The 23,275-nt window shown below is 35.6% G+C and overlaps 1 long non-coding RNA gene across 1 annotated transcript in view; it reads left to right on the top strand.

Annotated features, from left to right (window-relative positions):
- Positions 1–205: 205 nt before the first annotated feature.
- The window catches only part of LOC102168185 (uncharacterized), a 131,834-nt gene continuing 108,764 nt past the window's right edge, over positions 206–23,275 (top strand). Inside the window, exon 1 of the long non-coding RNA XR_014842985.1 lies at positions 206–355. This is a non-coding gene — a long non-coding RNA (uncharacterized LOC102168185). The remainder of the gene's footprint in view (positions 356–23,275) is intronic.

Raw genomic sequence — 23,275 nt, forward strand, 5'->3', positions numbered from 1 at the left:
CAGGTTCCCCTGTGATGCTGATACTACAGACCTGGGACCTCACCTTGAGCCTTGGGGCTCCACCAGCAAGCCTCCTGCCTCATATTGTTTGCCAATTTTCACAGCTAGACCCATTTAACTTCTACGTGTTGATTCTGCTCCACCAAGGAAGGAAGGAACACAGGCTTTTGATTGGTTCAGTGCGACGTAACTTTACGTTAGGTTTGATGAGCGTAATGGAGCGGGGCCCTTGCTGTGCTTTTCACCTTCACACTTCATCCCTTCCTGGAATTCTTGCTGGACATGCTGCTTCTTCTGGGACTAGGACGCCTTGATTTCCCTTGCTCACTTCCTTTTGGAAGTTGAAGGTGAGCAGGTAAGTTCACTTCCCATTTCTGGGAATCTACCTGGTTGCCTTTAGACATTTTTGATGCTGTGCTCACTCTGGCGTTTTTGGTTTGCCTGTGCTGATTTCTTTCCATTGCTTAAGATTTTGAAGTGTGTCTTTTCTGTGCCTGTGAGTCTAGCATCCTGGATCTGACATTTCTGAGCCTAACTTCAAACACCCTAGGCTACCTTCTCTTCTGTTCAAATATGGATTATTTATTCAGCTGAACAGCATTATTGCTATTTCTATGACTGCTACTTATTCTTTTCCTCTCTTGGTTTCTATATGTGTTTCCAGATGCCTCAACCCCAGGTTCCATTTCCCTCATGATCTAAGATTCGGTACTGGCTTGGTCTTTTTCCTCTATGTATGATTACTTTTCTGGTAAGATCATGCAACTTGGCAGCGCTGTTGCAATGCCACCTGCATGCGTGACTTAGATTCAAGTAAGTCAAAACTATATGTTTTCCTTTTTAAACCTATTTCAAGGAGGGTCTATGGGCTGGCTGTGCAGAGTGGAGTCTGAGGATCTGAACTTATTAGAAATGCAGAGCTTCAGGCTTCACCTCAGATGCGCTGAGTTAGAATCCATGTTGTTAACAAGAGCACCTGGTGATTTTCATGATCACTATAAAGAACTGATATATGGTATATCTCCTATAGGACGAACTGCTCCCACCTGAGACTAATTATGATGCTCAACCTTACTAATCACTACTTTTTCAAACTTCCTTATCTCCACTGATATAAGCTTACAAACCTGTGTTGGGTGAGTTTCCTGCTGACAATGTGAACTATGACCAACAACCCATGATTCTGCAGGAATCCACAGTCCCCTTATGTACACCTCACATTTCTTGTGTCTTGGGTATCTCTTGCACAAGGCCTTTTCGACTATGTCAACATATGAAATAAATATTTCTTCATGCTTTTGGCCACTATCTGATGTGGGTAGGCTGAGGGTCCAGGGTGGATGAGTACCATTCAATTCAACAATAAATTTTAGGTTCTTAAGTAATGCTGGCCCACAGTAGGTGACCATCCATACATCTGTCATTAGCATTTATTACAGAGGAGTGGAAATTAGATCAGGCTGGGTGAACTAACTCCACCCCAGAGCTCCTGCGGTGGGTGGGGCCAGCAGTATTGGTCTGGACAGTGACCAGGGAATGGTTTTGTGGCCAGAAACCCATCCCTGAGGAGCAGGCTCTAGCCATTGACTGAGTCCACAAATTGGGTCCAAAATATTGCAGGATGGGGGTGGCGGTTAAAAAGACGTGTACAGAGTGTCAGAGCCTTGGTCAAGACAGCCCCTAAAGGAGGAACTGCCCCAGTAACCTGGTGACCTAGGTAAACAAGCCCTTATTCATAAGCAGTGCCATAGAAAGAACATGGGTTCTAGTATCCAAGCTGGGTTTGTGTGACCTTGAGTAGTTGTTTTCTTCAGTTTTCCACCTTCAATTGGAAGGCTTCTTGTTTACGAAGTTTAAATTTCTGATCTATCACTGTAAACAAGCCCTCACAAAAAGACTCCCCTTTCTTATCTTCTACTTCAATGTATTTATCTGAAAAAATTGAAACTTAGGTTTATTTAAACATGGCTTCATATTTATTGAGAAAATAGAACTTATTAAAAATAACTCCTTAATTTTGCCAATTCCGTATCTGTAAAATATCTGTGCCATTGTCTTTTTCATCTTATTATAAATCTCCTTCCTTTTATTTAATGTCTCTCATTTCAAGTGTGCTCTTGATTCCCAACCTTCTTGATTTTTTTCAGATCTTCTTTATATGATTATTGCACTACATCTCCACCTCTGCTGGGGCATTCTAACTTACATTTGAAAATGTGAAAATGTAGTTTTCTTTTAAAAAAGAATTTTCATGAGCCCTGAATCTTTCTGCAACTGTTGCCTTAAATCTCTGCATCCCTTCACAAAGAGAAGTTTCTTGACAAAGATGTCTACAATTTTTTTTTAATTTGTTGCTGTCTATTCTTTCTTCAGTACCTTCTTATACATATTTTGTCATAAAAAATGAGTATATTTATTTTAAAGTAAATGATAATTCAAGTTGCTCAATTTGTTGGTAATGTTTATCTTTCATCTTAAAAGCTATTTCTACATCAATGAAAAATATATGCATCATCTCCTTTAAAATACACTATTTTATTTTGGTATCCATGACAACATGTTTCTGCCTTATCTGTATCTAATCCTTGTTGATTGCACTTCTCTATCTTATAAATATTAAATTTTTGATTATATGAATCCTCAGTCTAGTATACTCTACTTTGTATTTTATTGTGTCACAATTCATAATTTTACTATTCTCTTTTTATTATCTTTCTTCTTTAAATCATAAATTTCAAAAAGGAGGAAGACTTTTTTCCACCATCACACATCCCATGTAGAGTACAGTGCTTGGGAGGTAGTGAATACTCATTAAATCTTTGTTAATTAATCTATAATTATGAGTAAATCAGAACACATAAGCGTTACTAGCTATAAGCTATAACAGAATATTAGTATTATCTAGGGAAGTTAGGTAGATGAGGAGGTAGATGACAGAAATTTTAAAAAGATTTTGTTTATAATTTCCTGAGTCTTAATTAATATTCATTATTTGGATTTTATCTCTTTGGAAACTAAAACTCAGCTAGACGAAATCTCACATCAAAATGTTAATTGTCTTTACTAAAGGCCAAATAATAAACTGAGTTTAAAAATAGAGTTCAACTTTTCAATGTTGAATGCACAAATTTTTTAAAAAGTATGGATATCCATTATTCCTAATATCATTTGTTGAAGAGACTATCATTTCCCCATTGTATGTTTTTGTATCTCTTGTCAAAGATCAGTTGCTCATATATGTCTGGATTTATTTCTTGCTCTATTTTGTTCAGTTAGGCTATATATCTGTCTTTCTGCCAGTAACACACTGTTTACATTACTATAGCTTTGTAACATATTTTGGAATGAAGAAATAATGTCTCCAGCTTTGTTCTACTTCCCCAAGATTGTTTTGGCTAGTTTTAATTTTTTCTTATTCCACACAAATTCTAGGATTGTTCTACTTCTGTGGGAAAAAATGCCATTGGAATTTTTTGGGAAAAAACATTGAATCTGTAGATCACTTTGTGTAGTATGGACATTTCAAGTGTATTAAGCCTTCTTGGAGTTCCCGTCATGGCACAGTGGTTAACAAATCCGACTAGGAACCATGAAGTTGCGGGTTTGATCCCTGGCCTTGCTCAGTGGGTTAAGGATCTGGCATTTCCGTGAGCTATGGTGTAGGTCACAGATGAGGCTCGGATCCCGAGCTGCTGTGGCTCTGGTGTAGGCCCGTGGCTACAGCTCCAATTAGACCCCTAGCCTGGGAACCTCCATATGCCACAGGAGTGGCCCTAGAAATGGCAAAAAGACAACAACAAAAAAAAGAGTATTAAGCCTTCTAATCCATGAGCGTGGTATGTGCTTCCATTTATTTGTGCCTTTAAGTTCTTTCATGTATTTATTATAATTTTCAATGTTCAAATCTTTCTGATCCTTGGTTAAGGTTACTCCTAAGGATTGTATTCTTTTCAATGTCAGTATAAATGGGGTTTAAAGAAATTCCTGTTTAGGTAGTTCACTGTTAGAGTATAGAAATGCAACTGACTTTTCGTCAATTTTGTATTCCATAATTTTACTGAATTTATTTATTGCTTCTCAGCAGTTTTTAGGACTTTCTATATACAAAATCATGTCATCAGCAAACAGGGACGTTTTCACTTTTCCCTTTTTGATTTGGATGCCCCCCCCCCCCTTACATAATTGCTTTGGCTCGAACTTCCAATACTATTACAAGGAAAAATATCAAGTATGAACATCTCTGTTTTGTTCTTGATCATAGAAGAAAAGCTTACAGTTTTTTAGCTATAGTTTTATCATAGATGGCCCTTATTATGTTGAGGTGTATTCCTTCTAAAAATTAGAGTGTTTTAATCACACAAAGGATATTGAGTTTTGTCAAGATTTTTTGGCATCTGATATGATTTTTATCTTTCATTCTGTTAATACAGTGTGTAATGTTTATTGATTTGTGTGTGTTTAACAATTCTTGAATCTTAAGAATGTGTCTTATTTGGTTAATTGTATACCTATATTCTACCACACACAAAACTAAACTTGAAATAGGATAAAAGACTTAAATAGAAGGCCTGAAACTTTGAAAACCCTAATGGAAAGCATAGGGGAAGACCTCCACAATATTTTTCTTGGCAACAAAGTCATAGATATAATATCAAAAGCATATACAACAAAAGCTAAACTAGACAAGTAGGAACTACATCAAACTAAAAATCTCCTCATAGCAAGTAATCAAAGAATGAAAAGGCAACCTATGTTATGGGAGAAAATATTTGCAAACCATATAATTCATAATGGGTTAATTTCCAGAATGTGTATGGAAGTCCTTCAACTCAATAGCAAAATAAAACAAAACAAAAACAAATCATCTGATTTTAAAATTTAAAAAGAACTTAAATATAAGTTAATTTAAAGAAAACATATAAATGAACAAAAGATATGTGAAAAAATGGTCATCATCCCCAATCATCAGGAAGATGAAATCAAAACTACATTGAGATAGCATCTCACACTTGTTAGCATGGCACTTGCGCATATACATGTGCACACACACACCAAGACAACAAGTGTTGGCAAGCATGTGGAAAAATTGTAACCCTGTTGGTAGGAATGCAAAATGATGTAGCTCCTATAGAAAACAACATGGATGTTTTTTGAAAAATTAAAAATAGAACTATAATTCAGCAATCCTACTCCTGAAATCTATCCAAAATAATTGAAATTAAAATCTCAAAAAGATTGGTACTCTCATGATCACTTTAGCATTACTCACAATAGTCAAGATATGGAATAAACAAATTGTTCATTGATGGATTAATGGATGAAGAAACTGATATATACATAGTGGAATATTACTCAGCCTCAAAAAAGGAAATTGTACCATTTGCAACAATGGATAGACCTGAAAGACATTAAGCTAAGTGAAATAAGCCATTCACAGAAGAAGAAATACTTCATAATTTCACTCATAGATATCTAAAATGGTCAAACTCACAGAAGCAGAATCTAAAATGGTAATTGCCAAAGGAGGAGGGAATGGGAAAACAGGGAGTTCAATGGGTATAAAGTTCCAATTCTATTAAATGAGTAAGTTATAGATTTTTCCTGTACAACAAAGTGTTTATAGTTAACACTATATTGTATGTACTTAGAAAATTAAGAGGGGGAGAAGAGATCAACATGGTGCAGTAGGAGGACTCGGGGCTTAGCTTACATCAAAACAACAGCTACATGGAGAGTGATTCTCACTGAAATCGACACTTCTATAACCAAGGCTGTAAAGAAAGATCCAAAAAGAGATTGGAAATGAGAAGCGATCTGGTCAGGATCTACACCCTTCACGGGGCAGAGAAGAGAAGGGAGATATCATAGGCTTGAGGATCCACCCTCAGGAGTAAGAGGTTTGAGTCGCATATCAGACACCCTCGCCCTGAGGTCTGACCCTGGGAAGATGAGCCCCCTTACCTGATTTGAAAACCAGTGAGGTTTATCCAAGGGCTGTGAGAAACCAAGACTCCTCTTGAAGATTACATACCAGACTTGATTACTCTCAGTCACAGTGCTGAGGCAGCAGACTTAAAACTACCAGGGGTTCTAGACAGCTTGCTAGGAGCACCCCCCCCCCAACTCCAGTATGCTCCTAGGCAGCGTCAGACTCCAGCTCCAAACCCTCTTGCTCAGTTCTGTTCCACATACACTAAAGAAGAGGCTGCCATTGCCAAGGAGAGTGCACACACTTGTATGATATGGAGCTGGCTAGGACCCAGACCTTGCCTCTGACCAGGGCTGAGACAGCCATTAGCAGAGCATACATCAGGGCATACATTCAGGAGGGAGAAAAACTGGTCTAGGGCTGAGACCTCCACTGTCAGGGCATATGTCCTGTACACATTCAGGAAGGAGAGAGGCTTACTCCAGGGCAGAGACAACCATTGCCAGAGCATGTATACTGTGCACACTTGATGGGGAGCACAGCCAGCTCAGTGGTGGGGCATCAACCCTTCTGGCCTCAATTTAACCTCTAGCCATGGCACAGATACTGGGAAAATGTCAAAGCAGCACAGAAGGGCAGGCCCAGCCTTTATCCCTGGACACCTTAAACCAAGGCAAACCATTACCTTAAACCATTACAACCCAGAGAAATGTAAATCTCTCAGTATTTCTGTAACAGCCCCTTGGCCCCTGTCCTTGTTGCTGATAGGGCCTTTATAATCATTAAGCATGGAATAAGCACCAAATTACAACCAGGTCTTGCCCTTCCAAACCTTACTTCCCACCAAAGGGGTGACTGCCAACACCCTCTTGAGGAAAGCAAAGTCCATGCTCACTTCAGATTTATCTCTCCCTTCAAAGCCATTTGGCACAGGCTGACTGCATATGGATGCTCTCACAGAGTAAGACATCTTCAAGACCAGAGTAGGTAATCATTTCACCTTTTTGAGAGACAGAGAAAGTTAAACAAAATGACAGAGGAATAGGTTTCAAATGAAAGAATAAAGAAAAAAAATAACCTGAAAGAAAATCTGAATGAAACAATTAATTTATCTGATAGGAGTTCCTGTTGTGGTTCAGCAGATTAAGGATGTGACTTGTCTCCGAGAGGTTGTGAGTTTGATCCCTGGTTTCATTCAGTGGGTTAAGAATCCGGTGTTGCCACAAGCTGCAGCATTGGTACAGATGCAGCTTGTATCCACTGTTGTCATGTCTGTGGTGTAGGCCTCAGCAGCAGCTCTGATTTGATCCCTAGCCTGGGAACTTCCATATGCTACAGGTATAGTCATAAAATAAATACTAATTTACCTGATAAAGAGGTCAAAGCAATAATAGGAATGCTAATGAAACTAGGGAAAAGAATAGATAAACACGGTGAAAATGTTATCAAAGAATTAGGAAATGTAGAAAAGAACCGGTTTATTGTATTATAAAAGATACAATAATTGAAATAAAAAAAAATATGCAGGAGGGAATTACCAGCAAATTAGGTGAGATTTGGAAGATAGAATAAAGAAAATAACTCAATTGAAACAGCAAAAAGAAAAAAACCCACATTTTAAAAAAGTGAAAATGGTTTAAGGAACCTCTGGAACAAGTCAAGGGAGATCATTCACATTCTAGGAATCTCAAAAGGAGGAGAAAGAAAGAGAGGAGTAAGAATGTATTTGATGAAATTATGGCTGAAAACTATTAGCACACTGAATTCAACAATATATAAAAAGGATCATACACAATGATCATGTGGGATTTATTCCAGGAATACAATGTTTCCATGATGGCAAATCCATCCATGTGAAGTAACCTCATTAAAAAAAAGAATAAAAATTGCATGATTATCTCAATAGCTGCAAAAAAGCATTTGAAAAAAATTCAGCGTTGATTCATGATAAAAACTCTCGCAAAGGCCATTTATGACAAACCCATAGCTCTTATTAATACTTGATTGTGAGAAACTGAAAGCTTTCCCTATAAAATCAGGAACAAGTCAAGGTTGCCCAGTTACCCTTTCTATTGGAAGTCCTAGCCACAACGAGCATGCCAGAAAAAGAAAGTAATCCCAGCCATTGTAACAACTCATGAAACAACAGTAGTGAAGAACATGGCTGAACCATGTACTCTCCATGTTGAGTGTCCTGCACACATATAGTGTAATTAATCCCAGATTTTGAGAATTTATGAATTCCTCTATCCATTTCCAGAATAAAACTCCTATTCTGAAGAATATATACCATCAACTGAATCTTTCCATAACCAAAGAGCATCATTCTACTTGAAACTTCTCCCACAAGTTCAAATGTAGAATTTTCAAATTTCAAAACATTTTCTCCGAACTCTCAAATATATATTTTTATCATTCTTGCAAACCTTGTTATGAAGCTGCCTGTATATTGATAGCTAAAGATAAAGAGCTTTCTCAGATCAGAAAACCTGAAAGCTCTACAGTGGACATTTTTTCCCCCTAGTTATGTGTGTGTTTCTATACACCAGATAAGATGGTCAGTATAATACTACATTTTGGAAATAGTTGTTGTAGGTGGTGTCAAAATGAAATGTCACTAAAAATAAATATTTCTATAAATAATGACACAATTGACTCATCATTCTTTCCTTGATATTATGTACATTATTTTTTTTTTTTTAAGGAGTAGACTAACACAGTAAGATCACTTGGGTCTTCCACTTTATCTAAGTAGCACATTCAAGGGAGGTGACCTTGAATGAGTTTGCAAAACTAAGTGGATATAGTGGCCTGAATCAAAGCAAAAAAAAAGTTCACACTGTCTACTTCCCTCTCAAGTACCTGATTCATAGAAATTCAGTAAGAGGATAGTCCACATTTACTTTCTGGAAGCAGATGGGATCTGAGGGGATTTTGTATATGTTAGACACAGGTGGGGGCATATTTGTGTATGTGTGTGCATGTGTGTGTTTCTGTGACACAGAAGGGTATTACTCATTCCTTCACAAGTTTCCTGTTACATTTCATTGTATGGTAATTAAATTAAGAGAATATATTCATGTCCGCTTAATACCAAATCTCTTTGAAACCTATAAATACATAGGTCTTATCTCGACCCATGATTGTTCTTTAGTTTTAAAAATCCAGATAACCAGAAATTAGCACAACTCTTCTTTGAGGCTAGAGTCAGAGTTGTTGTAGGAATTGAGCATAAGAGAAGCCTAGCAGTAAGCTCTGACTATCCCACAGCCTAACGGCTTTTTCAAAAACCTAATAGTGCCCCCTTGAAAGCAAGAAAAAGAATTTATCCCAGCAAGATACAACTGGTGCTACTCATCCCATAATCAAATAAAAAAAAATAAGGAAAAACTGGGATGGAGTATCTTTTATACCAAAAAAATCTAAGTTACATATAGATAGAAATATTGTTGTTATCTTCCTATGTATATCTTTCTGATATTCCATCAACATAAAATGTAGTTGTTTTTGATATAAAATTATATTCTGGCACTCTCACTAATGTAGTATTTAAAAGCCTGCAATTAAACAGGTCATGCAGTAAGATAGTACCAGATCTGTCCAATCATGCCCTGAATTATATAGATGATAATTATACATGCCAATAGCTCTTAGAAGCAACCTTCACATGCTCTTATTTGTAAAATCTGAGAAGCCTAGTGAAAAGCTCGCAATATCAATTCCTCTTTAAAGCAAAATGAAGGACTTTGATTGTTGGTCTCTTGACATTCATTATGCCGATAACTAGGAACATCCACTAGACCAAACAGGTGTGAAGAAAGAAAACATGCTATGCATTTTAGAAAGAGGAGCTGGGTACAGGAGTGTTTGAAGTCTGAGGGAGTGCAAATAGAGAGATGATAACTCAAATATTAGAAGCTGCAGGAAGTCATATTCAACTTTGCTAAAAAAAAAAAAAAACAAAAAACAAAGTCATGTTTTCATAGCATGTAATTGCACTTATTGCATATATTACTGGAGTCTGTCGCTACTGTTTAATCCATACTTGAAATGGTGATATTTTGGAGGCCTACATCTCCTATCAGGCATTATTTGCTATCTTGGAAAGAATCGCCAGAGTCTTTAGTGGTAAAGAGATAAAAAGCATTGTTTGGATCTCATCTCCTGACTACCAATACTTTATTGATGCATCCATTAATCACCTTAACTGGAAGCCAGTTGGCAACTAAGCCTTAGAATTATAGTTTTTATGATCCAAGCCCTTGCAGTCAGAGCAGAGCATTGAAGAGCAGGAATGGACTTGAGAAACAATGGGTTAAAATTGGCATACCCTACAGTTTTTGAGAGTATGTGGGCATTAGGCACAGTACATGTACTCCACATGGAGCCCATCACTCCCCCAGGATAGAAAACCATTACTCCTATTTAAGCCTTTCTGTGCATTTCACTATTCTGTCCATAATGACTGGCTGAGATGAGCGTACAAACTAAGAGAGTTTAATTTTAATGACTCTCACAACTTTTTGAAAAAGTATTGAAAAACATGCATTATCTTTTTTTTGAAACTAAAAGTATGTGAGATAAGAATTTCTATAGCTACATTTTTCCACAGGCATCCTGATAAAGATGTCAAATAGAAAATCCAGCCAAGAGTTGAGAAAAATCTGTTTGACTTTTGAAAATAATATTCGAATCTAGATTGTCCAGATATGTGAAAAATAAGTTTAAAAGTATTTATTGATCTTTTTTCTTAAGCTAGTTATTTTTTTTTTTTTAATCGTAACCAGAAGATTTCTAGCTATAACAGTTGGGGTAGTCGTTTTGAGAGACTGTAACTTGAGGATGAACCAAAATGATGGATTTTGATGACATTCATGTACAGGAAAAGAGAGGAGAACATTTATACATATGTTAAAGACATTTTCCGTGGTTCTCTTAGTAGGATTACAATCAAATGCCGCCTTACAGCAAATGCATTACTTAATGTGCTTTTTCTGGTGACCTCTATCATGTCTTCACATAATGCCTTTCCTCTACAACCAGGACTAACTACGTAGCTGATAGAGCCCAGCGGCAAATAAAATATGAAGCCCCATGTTCCCAAAAGCAGGGTAAAAATGCCATTAATCTTATTAAAATATGAAACATTTTTCCCTCTTCCGCAATCTTTCTTGACTTTTAATTGTGCTTTTTATTTGTTACATTAGTTCCAAGTTAAAAAATACGATTTTAAATGATTAGCATGAATTCTATATTTCATCTTTATATTGTGCAATGCCATTTTTAAATGCAGGTATAAGAGCATTTAAATCATATGCAGAATCACCCAAGTTATATACTTTGTATTTCTTACTGTGTACCTGATTATGTAATCTATGCCTATCTGTAGAGTAGAGTAGATGGAAACAAACCCAACTGCTAACTTATTTCTTCTTAAGTACACTGTATACCAACCCTCTCTTCTTTTGGCTTGCCAGTGAGTAAGGAATAACTGAAAGAAAAAGGGATTATGGGTTGATCTGTCCTTCCTTTTCTTTTTGGGTCATCATTTTCAGAATAAGTGATGAGCTCACAGGAGTAAGAAAGAACGTGGTAGGATTTCTTGGTCTTTTGTGTTTCTTTAAAAAAAAAAATGCCTTCTTTCTGCCTCTAAGAAAGGTCTGGCTCAAATGGAAAGCATGGTGTCTCATGGCTGTCCAAAATAGCACATTACCCACCTCATGGGTCTGTGTGGTATTGCCTAGCTATTCTCATGTATTTTGGTTATGACAGTGTTCGGTGCTGGTCATGGAATCTATTGTTCTTTCTTTTATAAATTTTATGGCCACATTCATGGCATATGGAAGTTCCTGGGCCAGGGATTGAATCAGACACTGCATTCTTTAACCTATTGTGCCAGGCCAGATTAAACCTGCACCTCTGCAGCAACACAATCCACTGCAGTTGGATTCTTAACCTGCTGCACCACTGCAGGAATTCTCTGTTCTCATTCAATCTGTTGGCCTCATTGTGCAGCTTTTACACTGAAGCTTGGAAATTTCATCTAAGGAGACTATTTTTTTTTTCCTATTGACTCCATAACATTTCCAGTAGCTTTTAGAGCTGCTTATCCCAAACAGTGATTGTCTTCTTATCCCAGAAAAGGAAAAGGTAGACTTTTTCTCAAATTCTCCCCAAGATTTATTCACTCATTTACAAATTATTATTTTTTTTTGTCTTTTGCCTTTTTTAGGGCCACACCCATGTCATATAGAGGTTCCCAGATAGGAATCAAATCAGAGCTGTAGCTGCCGGCCATATGGAATATGAGCCGTGTCTGGGACCTACACCACAGCTCATGGCAATGCCACTGGGCAAGGCCAAGGATTGAACCTGTGTCCTCATGGATGCTAGTCAAATTCATTTTCCAGTAAGTCATGATAAGAACTCCTCACTTAAAGTTGTTATTGAGCAACTACCTACTATTTTCCAGGGACTATTTTGGTAAATACTTAACTTTATTTATATCCTTGTAGAAATTAAATTCTGGTAAAGGGAATTAAACAATGAACAAGAAATATAATGATTTACTATACAGTATGTTAGAATACAAAAAGTTATATTTTAAAAGGAGAGAGAGGGAGGAAGAGAAAGGAAAGGTGAGGAGAAGGAAAGAGGGAAGGAGTAAGGAAGGAAGAAAAGGAAAGAAGGGAAAATAAAAAAGGAAAGGAAAAGGGATTTGAGATGTCTTAGATGAGTATGTGATAAATATTTTGCAATTTTAAATAGGGAAATTAGAAGGCTCATCGAGAATGTTAGAGTTGAACTGAAAAAAATGAGGAAGTTAAAAATGCTGAAACTTAGAGAAAATGTGTTCTAAGAAGAGATGGTACAAAGGAACTAAGGCAGAAGTATTTCTGATGTGTTTTGAGAACTAGGAATAAAGTGGACCTAAGGAGAGGGGAGAGAGCAAAGAGGGATTATCTGAGAGTTAATGGGAAGCGGAGCAGGTCATCTAGGGTTTTTGTGGCCATTGGAAAGATTTCAGCTTTTACACTAAATACGAAGTAGAGGAATGTTGAATTTTGATCAAAATGATGATGTAATTTACTTTTGAAAAGTTTACACTGCCTTCTGTGTGGAAAACCCTCTATGTTATATAAATGCAAGGAGAAAATTTAAAAGAGAATCATCAAGCTCCAGGTATGAGATGATGATGGCTTGAACCAGAGTAATAGCAATGGGGGTGTGAAATTAGTCAAATTTGGGATCTATTTCTCTGGAAAGTTTACCTTCCTATTTATCCATGTCATCACAAATGTCTAGATTTCATCTTTTTTTATGAATGACTATACACACACACACACACACACACACACACACACACAAACACCACATATTCTTTATCCATTCATCAATTAATAGGCATATAGGTTGTTTCTGTATTTTGGCTACAACTGTCCCACTTCTGGGTATTTGCCAGAAGAATATTAAAACACGAATTCAAAAATAATTTTTTTGGAGGACACTTGCAAAGGCATTTTCAAAAAAATTGTGACTGAATGTCATGAAATGGTACACATTAAATAGAGATTAAATTCAAATACATGCAGACTTTGTGAGTCTCAGAGAATACGAAGATTATAAGGCGTCGTCCCTAGAACTCATTAGAAAGAGAGGAATCATCTGTTTTGTAATTTAGATACTCATCTTCTACCTACAAGGGTTTTTGTTAGCCCCTTGAGGTTTTTTGGCTCTGGTTCAGTGATCCATGCTTATTCAGTAATTCCAGCGCTCCTAAATTAAGGTGTTTGGATTTGTATTTTACATGGCTTACGTCAGTGATTTTTAAAAATGCATTTACATCGAAGAAAGTCAGGGGATCGACAATACTTGATTCAAATTTCATTTAAATAATTTACTTATTACAACAATAATTAAAAACAAGTATACTTAATTGTGCTATAGACACCAAGTTTTAGGACATGAGTGATTAACAATATTTTTTTCACTTATGCAATTAGTTCAGTATATTTGCATGCTCACATTGGAATTAAATATTCCTCTGCCAACACCATGCATATATTTAAGCCTTTCAGTTTCAAAAATAAGTAATTGACAGTGGAACTGGTAGTCCTATATTAACTTTTTAAAAATTCAGACATGCAAAACTTTCCATGTACAAGTGTATGAACTGCAATATGATACATACTGTCATAATCTACATTTCTTCATATTGACTCCAAATTATTCACATCATTTGATTTTTTTAATGTTTTGAGTGATGCCAGATTTATATATAACATTTCCTTTTTTTCGGATTTATATATAACATTTCAATTCATAATGCCTGTAAAGTGAGCTTTGCAAAATAAGTTTCAGCGTAATTGAAGGTGATATTATTCTGTACAGTTTAACTGCTTATTTTAAGTTGTGAATGATACATATCAGCAGATATCTATAAAATGTATCTACTTAAATTAATATGAGCAGTTAGATTATTTTTAGTAAGCTTCCAGATAAAAGTAATTGAAGAGGATCATGAAATCATAATGTGAACTTTTTAAAAAACAGTAAACCTTTGCAACATTAACTTACGTCTGTGAATTAGAATTTATTTCAAAATGATGCAGCCAAACCAAAATACAAAGTGATGTTGAAGCTGATAAAAGGTTAGAAATTTTGTTAAGAAGCCTGTATATCAGATGTTTGCTCCTATGCAAATAGATTACATTTTCATGGATTTATTGTTTTTGTTTCCTTTTGTGTGTTAAAAAAAAAAAAAGTGCCACAAACTTTGAGGTTTAATGTAACACTTATTTGCTTACAGTTCGAGAGGTCAGTAACAGTGTGGAAAGCCTGGTTTCTCTGCTGAAGGCTGGAATTACTATTAGAGGCTGAGTTCCCATGCAGACTCTCTGGGGAAAACCTTCTTCCAAAGTCATTCTTGTTCCCTGTAGTTGTAGATCTAATATTCCTGTTTCATTGTGGGCTCTCAGCATTCTTTGCCCCCTCTATCTTCAAAGCCAGCATTAAATAATCTTCCTTGTGTCAAATCCCTTTCATGTTCTGAATCGCCACGCGGTACAAGTGGTACAGCCTCCTCCAGGGATAGCTCAATCTCTTTTAAAGGATCACTGAATTAAGTAAGACCCAGTGAAGATAATCTCCCTAATTTAAAGACAAATAATTTGGGACATTAATTATATCTACAAAATCCCCTCACACAGTCTCAGATTAATGTTTCATTGAATAACTAGGAAAAGGTGTATTATAGCAGAGTTTAGGGAATCTTACGGCAGATTTTAGAGTTCTGCTGATAGTGGTAAGGCACAATTTAGGTATTTTTTAACATAGAAATTAAATTATATGTAAATTTATATATTAATTTTCTTTTTGTGTAATATTTAAACAAGTGTCTTACAGGTTTTAACAAATTTGAAAGATAACTGGTTTGAGAGACTACTTTTGCATGGAAAAAATGTATAAAAATATTGATCATTTTCAAATAGGTAATGCATCCTACTGTTTAATGATTAGTATGAAAGTGATGCATTGATTACTGTGAGCTTATGATGTCAATCCCCAATAATATTTTTCCTGCACTTTTCAGGCTTTCACCCTTCCTAAGGCTCTAGCTCATTGAGCACAAGAATCTGCTGCTGTGAATTAAGATTTCTCTTTATATTTATGAGTAATAACTGCTAATAATTTTTAAGGCAGCCACATTATCAAACGAATCATTATTAATGAGCTTACATGGAATTTATTTAGAAATAATTTTAGGGAGTTCCCGTCATGGCGCAGTAGGTTAACGAATCCGACTAGGAACCATGAGGTTGCGGGTTCGGTCCCTGCCCTTGCTCAGTGGGTTAACGATCCAGCGTTGCCGTGAGCTGTGGTGTAGGTTGCAGACGCGGCTCGGATCCCGCGTTGCTGTGGCTCTGGTGTAGGCCGGTGGCTACAGCTCCGATTGGCCCCCTAGCCTGGGAACCTCCATATGCCGCGGGAACGACCCAAGAAATAGCAACAACAACAACAACAAAAAGACCAAAAAAAAAAAAAAATAGAAATAATTTTAGATGTATAAAAGAATTGCATTGATAGTACAGATTACCTATATACCTTTTATCCAGTCAACTCTGATCAACATCTTATACATCTAAGCTAATAAATCAAAGCTGATGAATTAAAATTGATATAATTTCATGACCTAAACTTGGTATTGGATTTCCCCATGTTCCCACTAAAGAGCTTCTTCTCTTTCATGACCCTCGCGAAAACACCATGTTTCACATTCCATAATACCTTTTTAAAAATTATAGTTGAATTACTATTGTGCCAGTTTTTGCTGTACAACAAAGTGACTCAGTCGTATATTATTTTCCATCATAAAAATTTGTTTTTTTATTATCTTCCATTATAATCTATCCCAAGAGATTGGAGATATTTCCCTGTGCTATGCAGTAGGACCTTATTGTTTATCCATTTTTTTTTGGTCTTTTTTTTTTTTTGCCTTTTCTAGGGTCGCTCCCGCGGCATATGGAGGTTCCCAGGCTAGGGGTCTAATCGGACCTGTAGCCACTGGCCTACGCAACGGACACAGCAACGCCAGCTCCGAGCCACGTCTGCGACCTACACCACAGCTCATGGCAATGCCGGATCATTTAACCCACTGAGCGAGGCCAGGGAACCCGCAACCTCATGGTTCCTAGTTGGATTCGTTAACCATCGCGCCACAATGGAAACTCTATGTTTATCCATTCTAAATGTAATAGTTTGCATCTACCAACAAACCCTCAGTTTATCCCACTTCTTCCTGCCTTTACTTTGGCAACCACAAGCCCATTCTCTCATCTGCGAGTTTATTTCTGTTTTGTAGATAGGTTCATTTGTGCCATAGTTTAGATTCCCTGTATCAATGTTATCACATGATATTTGTCTTTCTGACTTACTTATTATGATAATCTCTAGTTGTATTCATTTTGCTGCAAATGGCATTATTTCATTTTTAATGGCTGAATAGTATATCACTGTATATATGTACCACATCCTGTTAATCCATTTATCTATCAGTGAACATTTAAGTTGTTTCCATGTATTGGCTATTGACAATAGTGCTGCAATGAACATCAGGGTGCATCTATCTTTTTTAATGAAAGTTTTGTCCAGGTACATACCCAGGGGTGGGATTGCTGGATCACATGGTAATTTTACCTTTATTTTTCTGAGAAATTTATATACTGTTTTCCATAGTGGTTGTACCAATTTACATTCCCTCCAACAGTGTAAAAGGGTTCCCTTTTCTCCACACCTTCTCCAGCATTTGTTATTTGTAATTTTATTAGTAACATTCTAACCAATGTGAGGTGGTACCTCACCATAGTTTTATAGTTCTCTAATAATTAGCTATGTTGAGCATCTTTTCATGTGCTTACTGGCCATCCATATGTTTTCTTCTTTGGAGAAATGTCTATTTAGGTCTTCTGACCATTTATTTTTTTATTAGGTTGTTTGTTTTGTTGAGTTGTATGAGCTGTTTGTATATTTTGGAGATTAGGCCCTTGTCAGTTGCATATTGCATATTTTCTCCCATTCCATAGGTTGTCTTTTTGTTTTGTTTATGGTTTCTTTGATGTATAAAAGCTTGTGAGTTTGATTAGGTCCCATTTGTTTATTTTTTGTTTTTATTTCTATTGTCTTGGGAGACTGTGCTAATAAAACATTTGTTCAATTTATGTCCCAGAATGTTTTGTCTGTGCTCTCTTCTAGGAATTTTATAATGTCATATCTTATGTTTAAGTCTTTAAAGCCATTTGAGTTCATTTTTGTGCATGGTGTGAGGGTGAGTTCTAGTATCATTGATTTACATGCAGCTGTCTAGTTGTGCCAGCACCACTTGCTGAAGAGATTATTTCCCATTTTACATTCTTGCCTCCTTTGTCAAGAATTAATTGATCGTAGGTGTCTGAATTTATTTCTGGGCTCTCTATTCTATTCCATTTTTCTGTATTTCTTTTTTTGTATCAATACCACACTATTTTGATTACTATAGCTTTGCAATATTGTCTGAAGTCTGAGGGAGTTATGCCTTTTGTTTTGTTTTTTGTTTTTATTCCCTCAGGACTGCTTTGGCAATTCTGGGTCTTTTATTGTTCCATATACATTTTTTGGATTATTGGTTCTGGTTCTGTGAAAAATTTCATGGGTAATTTGATAGGGATCCTATTAAATCTGTAGATTGCTTTGGTTGGTATGACCATGACCACTTTAACAATATTAATTCTTCCACTAGGAACATGTGCTGTCTTTCCATTTCTTTGAATCCTCTTTAATTTCCTTTATTTAATGCTTTATAGTTCTCTTGTGTAAGTCTTTCACCTCCTTGGTCAAGTTATTTCCTGGGCATTTTATTTAATTTTTCTCTGAGATTTTAAAAGGTGTTTTAATATTCCTTTTCTAATATTTCATTTTTAGTATACAGAAATGCACCCAATTTCTTAATATTAATATTTTTCCTGCTACTTTGCTGAATTTATTTATCAGATTGAATTGTTTTTGTTTGGAGTATACAGGGTTTTCTATATATAAATAATGTCATCTTCATATAGTGGCAGTTTTACCTCTTCTCTTCCAATTTTTATTTTATTTATTATTTATTTATCTGATTGCTGTGACTAGGGCTTCCAATACAATGTTGAATAAAAGTGGTGAGAGTGAGTATCCTTGCCTTGTTCTAAGTTTTAGCAGGAAGGATTTCAGCTTTTCTTTGTTGAGTATTGGCTGTGGGTTTGTTATAAATAGCTTTTTATTTAATTTATTTATTGATTTGGCCACTCTCACGGCATATGGAAGCTGCCAGGCCAGAGGTCACACTTGAGCGGCAGCTGCAACCTATGCCACAGCTGTGACAACACTAGATTTTTAATCCACTGCACCACAGCAGAAACTACATAAATGGATTTTATTATGCTGAGATTTATTTTCTCCATACCTACTTTGGTAAAAGTTTTTATCATGAATGTTGGGCTGTTGAATTTGGCAAATGTTTTTTCCACATCTATTGAGATGATAGTGTTGTTTTTGACTTGTGTTAATGAGGTATATAACATTGATTTGTGTAGGTTGAACCATCCTTGTGAAATTCAGATGAATCTCATTTGGTCATGGCATATGAGCTTTTTTATGTGCTGTTGGATTTAGTTTGCTAAAGTTTTATTGAGAATTTTTGCGTCTATATTCAGCAAAGATACTGGCCTATAATTTTCTTTCCTTGTAATTCTTTGTCTGGTTTTGGTATTAGGATGATGATTGCTACATAGAATGTCTTTGATAGTGGTCCTTCTTCTTCAGTCTTTTGAAAGAGTTTGAGAGGGATAAGTATAAGTTTATCTTTGTATGTTTGGTAAAATTCACCTGTGAGGCCATTTGGTCCTGGACTTTTATTTTCAGGGAGATAATTATTATTATTATTATTATTATTAATTTTCTGTTTCACTTCTAGTGATCAGTCTATTAAGAGTACCTATTTCTTCTTGATTCAGTTTTGGTGGGCTGTATGATTCTAGAAAGTTGCCCATTTCTTTTATGTTGTCAGATTTGTTGGCATATAATCATTTGTAGTATTCTCTTAGGATTTTTTGTATCTGTGCAGTATCAGTTGAGAATTCTCCTTTTCCATTTCTTATTTTGTTTATTTGGGTTCTCTCTCTTTCCTTCTTGGTGAGCCTGGCCAGAGGTTTGTCACTTTGGTTTACCATTTCAAAGAACCAGCTATTGGTTTTATTTATTTTTTTCTATTATTTTTAAGCTCTATTTTCTTTATTTCCTCCTTATTATTTCCTTATTTCTCTTGATTTTTAGGTTTTGTTCTTTTTCTAATTTCTTTTAGGTGGTAGGTTAAGTTGTTGATTTGAGATTTTTCTTGTTTTTTGAAGAAGGTCTGTATTGCTATGAACTTCCCTGTAAAGAACTGCTTTTGAGGCATCCCATAGATTTTGTATGGTTGTGTTTTCATTGTAATTTGTATTAAGGTATTTTTTAATTCATTTTTTGATTTCCTCCTTGATCCATTGGTTTTTTAGTAACATGTTGTTTACTCTTTATGTGTTTTTTTTTTCCCTCATTTCTTTTTCTTTGGTTGATTTTTAGTTTCATGCCATTGTGGTCAGAGAAGATGCTTGAAATAATTTCTATCCTCTTAAATTTGTTGAAGTTAGTTTTATGCCCCAGTATGTGGTCAGTTCTAGATAATGTTCCATGTGCACTGGGAAAGAATGTATATTCTGTTTTTATTGGATAAAATGTTTTGGAAATATCAATTAAGTCTCTTCTATTTTGTCACTTAGAATCTCTGTTGCCTTGTTGATTTTCTGTCTCTAGGATCTCTTCACTGATGTGAGTGGGATGTTAAAATCTCCTACTATTATTATATTCCCATTATTTTCTCCTTTTGTGTCTGTTAGTATTTTACATATATGAGACTCCTATATTAGATGCATATGTATTGTTGAGTATAATATCCTCTCCTTCTATTGATCCTTTTATCATTAAATGTCCTTTATCTTTCTTTATGGCCTTTGTTTTAAAGTCTATTTTGTCGGATATGAGTATTCAACCCCTGCTTTTTTGTCATTTTCATGAAATGTCTTTTCCTCCTAATACTCCATAGTATGTGACAATTTCAGATCATGCCTGGCCTTTCATAACCTTGACACTTCTGAAGAGTAGCACTCAGATATTTTATAGAATATCAGTCAATTTTGTATTTTCCGATGTTTTCTCATAAGTGAACTGGAGTTATGAATTTGGTGGGAAGAGTACTATAGAGGTAATGTATTTTTTAATAACATGTTGGAGGAGTACATGATATCAATATGAGATATCACTGATGAGTTTAATGTTACTCACTGATTAACCTTGTGTCTATAAGGCTTCTTCATTGTAATGTTACAATGTGAAGTAAATCACTAATTCAGCCTATACTTAAGGAGGAGTGTTAATCACCACCTTGGAGGAGGATTATCAAATATTTGTGGACATTTGTTAAAATCACTACAGTAATTATTGAATATTTTGTGACACATACACTTTGGACATGCAGATATCATCCTTCTTTTAGTTCCTCCATTACTTTTAGCATTCCTCAAAGTATTGGTGCCTGCAGAGATTATTATTATGCTGTTTTAATGGTAATTTCTATTTCCTTCCTTTCTTCTAATTTTGTTAATTAAAATTATTTCTGAGGAAAAAAATTTTTCTTTTTTAATTAATTCAATTATTCATTCCAACTTATTTCATTATTCTTTCTACTATGTTAAAATTATTAATTTATTCTAATTTTTGCTTGTAATCCAATACTACCATCATTTATTTTATTGGCCAGATCATTTCAGCATTGGCTGCTTTTCTAAGTTGTCTCCTGTGTCCCTCAGTTACCAACTGTTTTGCTTTGTAGCATTTCCTCACTCTCTGGCCCTAAATAATGCTCCAGGCTTATCTTACATTGCACCTGCCCCTCGAAACAGCCTTTTCTTCAAGAAGCCCTGGAGCCTGTGGTGCATGGAAAGTAACCATAGTAACCACACTGTTTAAACCCAGCTAGGCTCTTCAATAGAAGAATGTAAACCTTCACACTATAAGCATGGGCAAGTTGGCTAGAGGGTTTTTCTAATTTCTGCAATCTACTTGGTTGCCCTTTCCAATCTTTCACCAATAAGATCTGTCTCTTGCAACTCTCAAGGCTGCATCTCACTCTTATTTTCACTTGATACTGTAAGCTTGGTGATGAGATCTGGGACTGCAAGTGAAGGATGTTTTCTGATATTGAGATTAAACCTGATTTGTAATGGCACTATGAGTGTAGTTCTCAGTCCTGCGATCATCCCAAGAGCTCCTGACCATCTTCTAGTTATAGTGGCTGGTGTGGCACATATTCTTTCTTCTCCCCAGTGGTTTGTCCTGTGACCTCAGTGTGCTGATGATGGATTTACAAAAAGTCATTAATCCTTCCTTTGTCCAGCTGTTGTCTTGTTCTAGAGGTGGGAAAGATGCTTTTCCAGTTCTGTTTCTTTGAGTTAAAACTGACCCAATTATTTATTATTTATTTAATTGACTATTGCATTTAATTTTATTGTGTTTAAGTATAGACTAAGCTCCTTTTTTTTTTGTCTTTTTAGGGCCACACTCATGGCATATGGAGGTTCCCAGGCTAGGGGTCAAATCAGAACTGTAGCCACTGGCCTACATCACAGCCACAGCAATGTAGGATCCAAGCCGTATTTGTGACCTACATCACAGCTCACAGACACACCAGATCCTTAAGCCACTGAATAAGTCCAGGGATCGAGCCTGCATCCTATTTGATACTAGTAAGATTCGTTTCCACTGAGGCATGACATGACATGAACTCCCCAAATATTTATTTTAAAAAGTAACCAAACAGGAGGAATCATATGTAACAACATAAAAATCATGAAAATATTTTGTAACATTTAATGGCTTCCCATGTTTTTGTTGTAATTGATTATTTGATTAATAACATGTTCTGGACATGTCCTTAAACACCTAAAATGGCTCATCATTAAATTCTTCATCATCCTAAAATTATAGAATTCATGAAATAGAAATATTATTTGCTCTTTGAAATAACATTATTTCAACTTTCGTACCAATATATCATGAACACCTTGATTCTAGTTAAATTCTAGGATTTCCAGATTATCAGGTGGATATTTTTTAAATAAAGCAATATATGTTTATTTTTAGAAAATTCCGACATTAGAGAAAATATTTTTAAAACTCTCTCCCTATCTTCAGGATACCTATTAGAATTTAAATTATAACTAATGAATTTATTTCATAATATATATGTGGGTATATATATATACACAAATAGATGTAAATAAATATATGCAGCTATTTACATATACTATTCTTTATATTTATTGAAAAAATGGTGGCAAGTTTCTTTATACTAATCGGTTCTAAGTAGTTTACAACTTTTGTTTTCTAGTTGAGTTGAATATGCCATTAGTAGGCAGTGTTGTGTTGATGCAGGTTTTTTTAAGGGATCTGTTTTCCTTTTATGACAGATCACAAAGCTGAAAATATTCCCTTGTTTTTTCATTATCCACTTCTTACCATCCTATTGGTATAGTGTTCAATCTTTATTTTTAGCTGAATTGAGGAGGGAACTATCCTTTTTGTTAAGACATTGCTCATGACCAATATTTATTAGCCACTTAGAAGTTTTCATGGCAAATTTCCTGTGAATCTTCACGTCATCAGGTAATGTGATTCAGAACAAGTGTGATACTGAATCTATTTATAGGGGTCTATTTCTGCAATCTCTGTTCTGTTCCATTA

This window comes from Sus scrofa, chromosome 4 (assembly GCF_054392235.1).
Source record: "Sus scrofa isolate SSC_HxYL_T2T_F1_AM1 chromosome 4, Sscrofa_HxYL_maternal_Yorkshire_Landrace_v2.0, whole genome shotgun sequence".
NCBI classification, from domain to species: Eukaryota; Metazoa; Chordata; class Mammalia; order Artiodactyla; family Suidae; genus Sus; species Sus scrofa.